The 9,648-nt window shown below is 45.0% G+C and overlaps 1 long non-coding RNA gene across 1 annotated transcript; it reads right to left on the bottom strand.

Annotated features, from left to right (window-relative positions):
* Positions 1 to 446: 446 nt before the first annotated feature.
* LOC142600069 (uncharacterized) lies at positions 447 to 5,938 on the bottom strand. The gene is made up of 4 exons (XR_012833532.1): positions 5,894 to 5,938; positions 5,061 to 5,186; positions 2,170 to 2,377; positions 447 to 549 (listed from the first exon to the last, which is right to left on the bottom strand). It is a non-coding gene; the product is annotated as an uncharacterized LOC142600069 (long non-coding RNA).
* Between the last annotated feature and the right edge of the window lie 3,710 nt (positions 5,939 to 9,648).

Genomic DNA, 9,648 nt, shown 5'->3' with positions numbered 1-9,648 from the left:
AATGCATATTTAAGCAACGGCCATACAATGCCGTAAGGCAAGGGGTCACATCTGAAAGCTCTCATTTCTGTAAAGAGTTAACTTTTTATTCTGTAAGAAAGCCCCAATGACATCAATAACAACTAAATATTAAGGGTGATAGACCCAACCTCTCTGAAGCCACTGAACTATTGCATTCAGTGAGGGCAGGACTAGACATACAATGCATCGCGCCAAGACATTCCTAGGTGGTCACTGGCTTCCGTTTACACCTATGTTTCAAGAGTTGTAAGCCACATATATTTCCTTTGTAAGATACCATGAACAGTTATAACTCCAATATCTAGTAGTCTGTCAGAGAAGTCTGATAGCTGGGAAAAGACTAAATACAGGACCACAAAAAAAAAAGTGAAGCACAGAATAGCAGGGAGAACATTTAGTCCAACCATTACATTTAAAGCAGGGTTACCTTCAAAATCTGCTTAGGTTGCTCAGGGCCTTAGACAGTCAAGTTTTGATAATATTCAGGGTCTCCGGCCTCTCTGGGCACCTCCAGCTCAGCATCTCTCTCTGGGGGAAAAACTTTTTCATTAGGCACAGTAGGAATTTCCCCTGGTACAAGCCTCTTGTCATTTCTTTCTGGGCACCTCTCAGCAGCTCTGTTGTCTCTGTAACCCCCAATAGGCAGCTCAAGGCAGCAATAAGGCTCCACCTGAATCTTCTCTCCTTAAGGCTGAACAAACCCAGTTCCCTCAGCCTTTCCTTGTATATTATGAACTCCTGCCCCTCGACCATGTCAGTGGCCATCAACTAACGTTGACTGCTCCAGTTTATCAATGTCTTTCCCACACTTTTTGGGAGCCATAACTAGACACATTACACCAGATGTGGCCTCACAAGTGCTGAATAGAGAACAATCCCTTCCCTCGACCTGCTGGCTCTACGGGTATTAACGCACCCCGTGTCTGGTGTGGTTGGCTCTCACTGTTGCAATGGCGCATACTTGACTCACAGTCAGGTTGATGTCCATCAGGACCTTCAGGTCCTTTTTGAATAAGCTGATTTCTAGCTCCATTCCCAGCTTGTACAGTTGCATGGGGTTATTATTTCCCCCATGTAGGACTTTGCATTTGCCTTCTTGAATTTCATGATGCTTTTGTCATCCAATTTCTCCAGCTTGTTCATATCCCTCTGAATGATGGTGGCCTCACCCTCCAGCATATCAACTACTCCCAATATACAAAATAACTGGAAGCAACATCATGAAAGAGATGATAGTCAGCTTAATGGTACGTACAAACTCAGAATGGAGCAGGACTGACAGTTATGCTGTATTCATCCTTCTAGGAAGGAAAACCAGGTGATTTTCCAGGTGGAAAATACCCTCTGCTGCTGTCCTTCACAGGGTAGTTGATGCCCTTACTTTTGAAGACGAAACCAAAGGATGACACATTTACAGAGGGACTTTACAGAATTCCTCTGAGAAGATTTAGTAAAGACTACTAGAATTAAGGTACCTTTTTATCTCTACCTCCAGTCCCAGAAATCAAAATTATTAGCATCAGCCCAAAGCACGAAGCGCATCATCTAATCTGGGAAAAAAGATGCACTTTTCTGTGACCTTAACTCAGTCATACAGGTCAGGCAGCAAAAATGAGCTGCTTAAAATAACATCTAAGCTGAGCTTCACTGCTCCTCTACGTAGGCATTTGTCCACAGGAAAAAAATAACAACAACTAAACTGCTATATTTTTCTCTTCAGAGCTGCTTATTCATTCAAATAAAAAGACGACAGCTAAGTAGCAACAAGCAAGAGTTAAAGGGAAGATAATGCTGCGTTCAGTCATGCAAAACCTAAATGCCTATTGCTCAGAGTGAAGGGGAAAATGGTTCCTCTCCACAAACAGCTGTGCTGACAGTGATATCGCCACCTTCCTCTTCCTGTTTTCACTCTTGCACACACAGCAGGAGCTTTTACTTGGCCCATTTGGATTGTCTATCACAGCACGTTGAAACGCCATGCAGTAAGTCAATGCAAATAACTTCTTAAATCCATTAGAAAGAGTCAAGTGTGCGCTTAGAAAAATCTGAAGAAGATTAGAAGAAACTTCCCAGCTCAAAGGGAAACATGGGGCAGTTTCCAATGTAAAGACCTGGTAAAGACCAGGAAGAGCAACTGTGAGGACTCACCCATCTGAAGGAGCCAGTGGACAGCCTGTCCTAAGGATGGAGGCTCCTGCTGGCACTGTCCATTCAATAGATGGTCCTCTCCTGAGGAGGGCTCACCTCTGTGCTGAGCTTCTCTAAGCCAGGAGACCCAATCCCATTTCCTTTGATTTCAGAAGTTTTCTGGATTGAGGTCCAACACAGATGTGCCTGGATTGTCCACAACAAAGAGCTGTTGGAACAACACTAGCTCAGTGAGGATACACTTATTTCCTACTTACCTACAAACTCCCAAAAGAGGTGCTAAAAATTGAATTTGAGTAAATAAATAAAAAGAAAAAAAGAACTCAGAGAAAGGGACCTCAAGGATGCCTCCTCCCTCCCTCACACAAACCTAAAGGGCTCAGAAACCCATAGTGGGCTTACAGCCCAGAGCAGAACACCAACCCATTCCTGGGCAGCTCTGAACACCTCGCTGCTGCAGGGGTGGGGGTTTATGACTTTCTTATGAAGGCTTCTGCTCTATGGAAAGATGTTTTTCAATTAACTGACAGTGAGGGGTAAGGAACAGATAGGAAGTGGAGAAAGCCAAGGATGGTAATTATGCAGTTAGGAGAGAGAGAGGGAGAAAGAGAAAGGCAACAGGGCACGGAAGGAAAGCACTTGGTAGCTTGAAAAACAGTTGTTTCATAAAGCAAAGGGCACAGGAAAATATTGTACCAACTAGAAAGAGGAATGGTATGCGTAAGGAGCTCTATTTCTTAACTTGGTAAATACCCAGCCAGACTTTGGAGTGGAACGTGTGCACCATTACTCCACACCTGCCCTTTCTTTTTTCTCTCTTGTTCTGTCCCAGAGGATGGAGAGCTGCGGGAGGGACTCCCCATCTGGGCCTGACTGCAGGAACTCAGCAATTGCTCTTGGACAGACCCTGTGGACTCTGGGAGTGGAGTAGTGCTTGAGGACTCACTGCTTCTCCTGCTGAGGCAGCCAGGCATCCCCTTGGGTGGCAACCACTCTGGATCACCCTTCTATCTTCCCCCTCCCTGGCCTTCTCTCTCCCATGGCTGTTGAGCTGAATAGGGCAGGAAAATCCTGCCACTTTCAAAGCAAGATGACAGTTTTTCCTGAGCTCAAAACAGAGCAGGCACTTTGGATCTGTAATCTTGCTGCTATGAGAGCAGTGGCAGAACTGCATCAGCTCCGCTGGATAACCTTGCCTCCACAAATGGCAGGGACAACCAACTGTGGTGCTCAGACATCTGGGAAACTCTGCAAGCTATGCATCAGAAGACCTTTGCACTCCTCCAAGGCAGATCTTGTCTCTGCAAGAAGCAGATTCCTGACTTCTGTCTCCTCCTGATTTCAGGATTCAGCAGATTCTTGCCTCCCATGGCAGAAGAGGCAGCTAGATTTTGCTGCCTGCTCCTGAAACTGTTCCCCGCTGAGCCTGAAGCCACATCCCCTCTCCAAGGCTCCTCATGCCAACAGCACTGTACAATGCAGGATAGGGTGGAATTAATAATTTTGCCACTAAAAAGGCAATTTCAGTTTGCTTGAAACCCCAGGCCATCTGCAAGCAGTTTCCACCAAAGAGAAAACATAAACATACATTTCAGCTTCATCAAAACAAACTCTTTCTCTTAGACGATGTCTACTTGCAACAGCTTTTGCCAGCAGTAAAGAAAGGAGATGCTGCCATAGACCACTTCAGTGACCAAGTGTTTGGCAGTCTGCTGGGATATGGGAAATCTCCTTTCCTGAATTAGGGCTGGACCCACAGGCTCCAGTGCCCTTGCTATACCCTGTCAGGTAAAGGGGCAGTTTTTGGGATCTCCCTATTTTGTGGGACAGGAGAATGCTGCTGTCACAAAGCCCCATGACCTCCTGTCCTGAGATCTAATAAGTGGGAGCTGGAAGGTTTGTGCTGTTTTGAGACTGTTTTGAGACAGTCTTAATATTCAGCTGCAGGGAGTCATTCCTATGGTAGAAAACAGCCCTTCTGTTGGAGTCAGGATCAAAGCTCAAGTAGTTTTATTCTGCTGTTTACCCTAGACTGTTTCCTCAGAATAATCCTTTTGCACATGGCCATTTTCTTGGGGTCCCTGCTTCCTTGGCTCTGCTTGCATTAATCTAAATATCTACCTTGCTTTCTGAAGAGCATATCTCTCTCTCTCCAGAGGGCAAGCTAACCCGCTCATTTCTTCAATTTCACTCAGTGAGCCATTAAATCCAGGGAACAGAGTCTGTGTAGTGGAAACTCACTGAAGTGCTGGCTGCTAGACCTGCCTGAAGGATATATTTTGTCCCAGTTTAGCTGCTAGGCCCACTTGATTCTTTGGATGCAATGTACACCATGCAAATGCTGTTGGCTTGTTATTCCTGGGACAGGAAAAAAAAAAATAATCAGCCTAATCACAGAGAAATGACATCTATTGGCTTGTCAGGCATTTCCTGTCCTCCATAACTCCTTTTGCTACAAAGAAAGAGTGCCAAAATGGGAAAGAAAGCTCTTGTTTATCTTTCACGTGCAGTGAACACGAGCTCACTTACCCACCCAACCCGCAAGGATACCTGTGTGTTGTTCCCTCCGCGAGCGCAAAGCCACTGACTTTGCTTGGTCTCTGCCCAACAGCCACCCAGAAGAATCCACAGCAAGTGACGGAGGCTTAATAAAATAGATGTTGTGCCTCACTGTGAAATAGATACGGCAAGATGAGCTGGCAAGGAAGAAAGAGTCAATTTGTCTCAGGCCCCTGTAAAATCCCAGACTGTGTTCTCAGTAATATGATCAGATTTGAGGCTAGATGATCAGCTTTGGCAGTTCTAATAGAGCCTGTCTGCCAGCGCTGTAATTGTAAACACAACCAACATCTGAATATAATAATAATAATGACGGTAAAAAGTAATGTTACTATGGCCCACACCCACTGGGAAGTCTCATTTTTGCTTTGGCTTTAGGATAAAGGATGATGAGGATGTTTGGATCACCAGCTTCATTTCAGCCAGTGTTTCTGATAAGTCTGTCACCACATTTGTCTCTGGAAAATATTAAGCACAACATAGAGCTCATTCCTAGATGATGTACAAGCAGCTTGTTTTTCTCATTTCACCACAAATCTTATTTATACATACACCGCAAATAGATTGATACCACACACAGAGCATATCTATAGGGCCTGATTTTCCAGTGTTATATTAGATTTATGATCTTGTAATTCCATAGACTTTAATGAGTTTTACCAGAATAAAGCTGGTTCCTAAAGAGAAAGGATATATTATGAACTTTCACATATTACTTGTGTATCCACCCAGAAATGTTAGTATAGGCAGACACCTGGCACACATGACAATAGTTAAATTTGCCTCGTACTTCCTTTTATAAGACCCTGACTTCAGTTGCTCGCAACTGCCAAACATTGCATTTGCAGAATTTTTCCCTCTAATGCGCTTGCCTCAGGCTAAATATTTTGAGACATTTCCAGCAATATTAGTCCAGCTATTTTGAGGATGAATTTAGGGAAAACCACAGTGTTTCACCAATATTAAGAAAGGATCCAACTGCTTTATTTAGAAGCTCTTGAAGTTTTGAAGCAAGTCTTCAAAGCACTGAAAGGAAGTAGTATTCTGTATCCCAGAAGGGGATGCACTGCTGCCTTGGAAATCTGTCCGCAATCCAAGGAGACATGCCCAAACCCAGCGGTTCACACTCAGCTGTTGACTGTGCACCAGGCCCCCAGTTACCCACGTGTGCTTGCACTGGCATACTCCGTCGCAACGGGAGACCTCTGCACTCGCAACAAGGCACACAGCAACCCCACAGTGGATGGTTATAAAATCATTTACAAGGGCCTGATCAATGCTGCAAGTGTTCTGCTACACAACCACGTCGTGTTTGCTCTGCAGGCTTCAACGAACGGAGGCTGGCCGAGTTCAGAGGGACACAGAGACAGCAGCCGGGCAATATGGGCAAGCAGGAAACTTTAGAGAAGCCTAAAAAGGGGGAACGAGAAAGCTGCCCTAAGTTAGGGTTGTGTTGTTTGTTTGGTTTTTTTAATAAACAGCTACTGGCAATGCCCTGGTTAGCACTGCCAAAAAATCCCTGCTATTGTCTTTGCTTAGGCAGGGCTACCAGCTGCTTACTCCTGAGGAAATACAGCAAATACTGCAGAACAATGTGCTTTGTTTTAAAGGCTGCTCATGCACTAAGCACAGAAACAGAAAAATTTAGAGTGGACTGGGCCTCTGGAGTGAAAAGGCCCAACAGCTCACCACCAATGTAAAGCAGGGCCAAGGACCAAGCAAGGCTTTTCTGTAATTCTCTGCTGTTGGGATCACTGTGACATACGACAGAACAGCAGCATGCACAGATGGCATCTTTCCTTCTGTCACCTCACTCTTGGTGACATCACCCAGGTTGCACAGGTAGAAGGAAGTGACCACTTTCACAAGCAACAGGGTGAGATACAGGAGCTGGGACAGGAGGGATGGCCATGGATGCACTCTTCCACAGCAACTCAAATCAAAGCCCAGGTTCTTCAAACATCTGAAGAACTCCCTAGCAAAGAAAGCGACCCACCTTCTAGCAGTTAGCCATACAGACTAGCAGTTCACAAACCCCGCAGCCCAGTGGTTCACAGTAAACCCACAGCACACTCTATGTTTTTCAAATAGGGCATTCCACCTTTAACTTACATTTATTTTGATGTTTAACACCACTCTTGCAGACTAGCTGCTGACCACTCACTGCAGCCACTGACAGTCGTGGACTGCAGACCACCCTGCCAGAGCAAATAACTCTTCAGTGCTCTCGCCGCACACTCTTAACTCAAGTGGAGGTCTCTGCTAAATCTCAGTTTAAATAGCTCAGCCATTTTGCTGACCCCTGTGAGGATACATATGGTTCCATATGGTGGGAAAGCTGGTTTTTTTCAGTTTGCTCCTAAGACTAAGTGTAGGAAATTATATACAAACCAATGTTAAGAGAATATTAAGGTTGCAGAATCAAGCAGTTGCAAGCCAGGAACTGGCTGACAAGGTCTTAGTCACATAAAAGAAAAATCTAAATAAATGTGTTTTGATAGCCAAAAATGCTCTCTGAAAGACAAGCTAGATAAATAGAAATAAAAGAATAAGGCCGCTTTGTTTGAGAACAGCTTCTTAAATCATGATTGTCTTTCCAGACCATTTCCTTCTTTCTTCCCTAAACTCCTGCCAAATTGCAGTGAGGTTTAACACAAAGATTTCACAAAAGGTTAATCTTTGCACTTGAGAAGTAAGCAAAGTTTGGGCTTCAGAGGTGATTTTCTTTGGTCATTTTGAAGAGTTGTAATGGTGCAAATTGAGTACCTTAAATTTACCACACTGAAAAGCTGCAGCACTACATCATTCTTCCTGTAATTTTTCTTCCTCTGTAAAGGTGACCTCCATCCCTGTGGTGGGTCTGCTACAGTTCAGGGTTAGACTTATCAAGGTGAAATTTGTATTCAGCAAAAGGAGGAAAAAATTTCAGAACGAATCTGTTTGAAGTTGCGTAAACAATCCCAAATTTCCCTCCCCACACTTCTCTGTCATCAGAGACATCCCAAGTAAGTGCTGCATTTGTTAAGTTTCAGTAAAGGAAAACCATTTCCCAGAAACCCAAGGAAGGGTGCTTGCTGTGAGGCAAACAGAAACTTCTGCAGGCCGCGTTGCATCTGGCTAGGAGGAGAGTAGCTAGCAATCGGTGAGCCCTGCAGCCTGCGATGGCCGAGGAAGGCTGACTGGCCACGCGATCCCCACCACGCGTTGCCAAAGCATCAGCCCAGCGTGCACCTGCTACTCGCAGCAGAGTCCACACGGGCAGCAGATGTTCACAGATTGGCGCTCGCATCCCGGTCTGAAGAGTTAAATCAGCTCACACCGGGGCAGAGGCGGGATGTTGCCATTCTGGCTCCACAGGTGAATTCTGAGCAGCGTTGTGCCCGGGGTCCTGTTGTGAGAACAGCGAAGAGGGCCTGAACAGAAGAAAGCAAAAGTCACACCATAGCAGATATCGTCGGAGCCAGAGCTGAGGACCTATCAGACACCAGCCTACAGGAGACACTAATCAAAAGGCTTTGACTACTGCATAATACCAAGGAGGCTAAAAAAAAAAAAAAAATTAAAAAAAAAATCACAGAAAGAAATGTGGCAAAACAAGCAAGCAAGTCATATGAAATCAAAATATATTCAAACTCTTTTCCCTGAGAAGAGCTCCCGCACACTACAAGCCCTGCAGCAGCCTGTCTCCAGCAGTTAGAGTCACAGACTTCGCAGAGCCTTATTTGCAGGTCAGAATGGGTAGCTGAGGTGAACAGTCTGGAAATCTGGCAACAGGGTTCACACAGATCCTGTTGAGGAGGTGAGCAGGATTTTCAAATGCCAGTCAGGTGGGAAACTTGTAGAGGAAACGAATACGGGAGCTGCAGAGGCTGCAAAAGGCTAAACCTAAAGAACCGAACTATAGGATAGCCACAGCTTGAGGCAGGGATGGGAGTACAAAGGAGAGGTAGTAAAGTACAAAGAAAGGTCAGTAAAGGAAGGCCCATTTAAAAATGGGAACAAGTCTTACTCCTACCTGTCAAGTTCTGTCTTTCACTGATAGAAGCTATGATTTTTTTTCTCAGAAGCATATTTACTAGACCCCCAAAACTGCAGACATCAGTGCAGGCAAGATCATAGCTCTGGAGAAGGGCCAGCAGAGTTCAGAGCCCCTGGTTGGAAACCAAAGCAACGCTGACAAGCATTGAGGGAAAATTTATGAGGTCCTGATTGCTAAAAGCGTATGTTTGGGATATAAAAAAAGTAACAATTATGCCACCCACACTGTTTATTCTTTTCTTACGTGTGGAGCTTTGGGCTAGCATGTTGAAACATAAAACAATCTGAGCACTTTTTAGACAGGATTTATAGCGTTCCCAGACTGACATTTAGTATCATGGCTTGCAGTTGAGCATACTATTCAACAAGCCACCTGCCTCTATAAATGTCACTATTTGGGCTCAAACGTGGTTTATGTATAACTCAAAGGAACTCCTGTTCTTTCAGTTCCTGCCCGTTTATATGGAGGTTTCATGGCACACAACACTAAAAGAGACAATTTGTAGAAAATAAAGGTTAAAGTCTTGGGTGATTTATCTTGTTTGGAAGCAGTAAAAAGGGGCTTGTGAAATTTGCATTCCAGTGAAGATGCAGGACTGCCCACAGAATAAATTGTCCTGGCTTGTGCAACCAGGAACCCTGTGAGAAACACAGGGAATGACCCACTCACAGTGAAGAGCAATGGATCGCCAGGTGGGGTGGCAGGCAGCCTCAGATTTTCACATCTGGAGATTCCTAAGCCTTTTACAAAGCACCAGAGCTGCCCAAAGGGGCTCTGTCTGGCTGCAGGGATTCCTCTTCCATGCGAGTACTGCAGCAAGGTAGTTGGTAGTCATCCAGCCACATCCATGGTGGCGGGCAGAGAACTGAGGGTGGGATGCA

The sequence above is a fragment of the Balearica regulorum genome, chromosome 1 (assembly GCF_011004875.1).
Source record: "Balearica regulorum gibbericeps isolate bBalReg1 chromosome 1, bBalReg1.pri, whole genome shotgun sequence".
Lineage (NCBI taxonomy): Eukaryota > Metazoa > Chordata > Aves > Gruiformes > Gruidae > Balearica > Balearica regulorum.
This window is presented reverse-complemented; position numbering and strand designations above follow the sequence as displayed.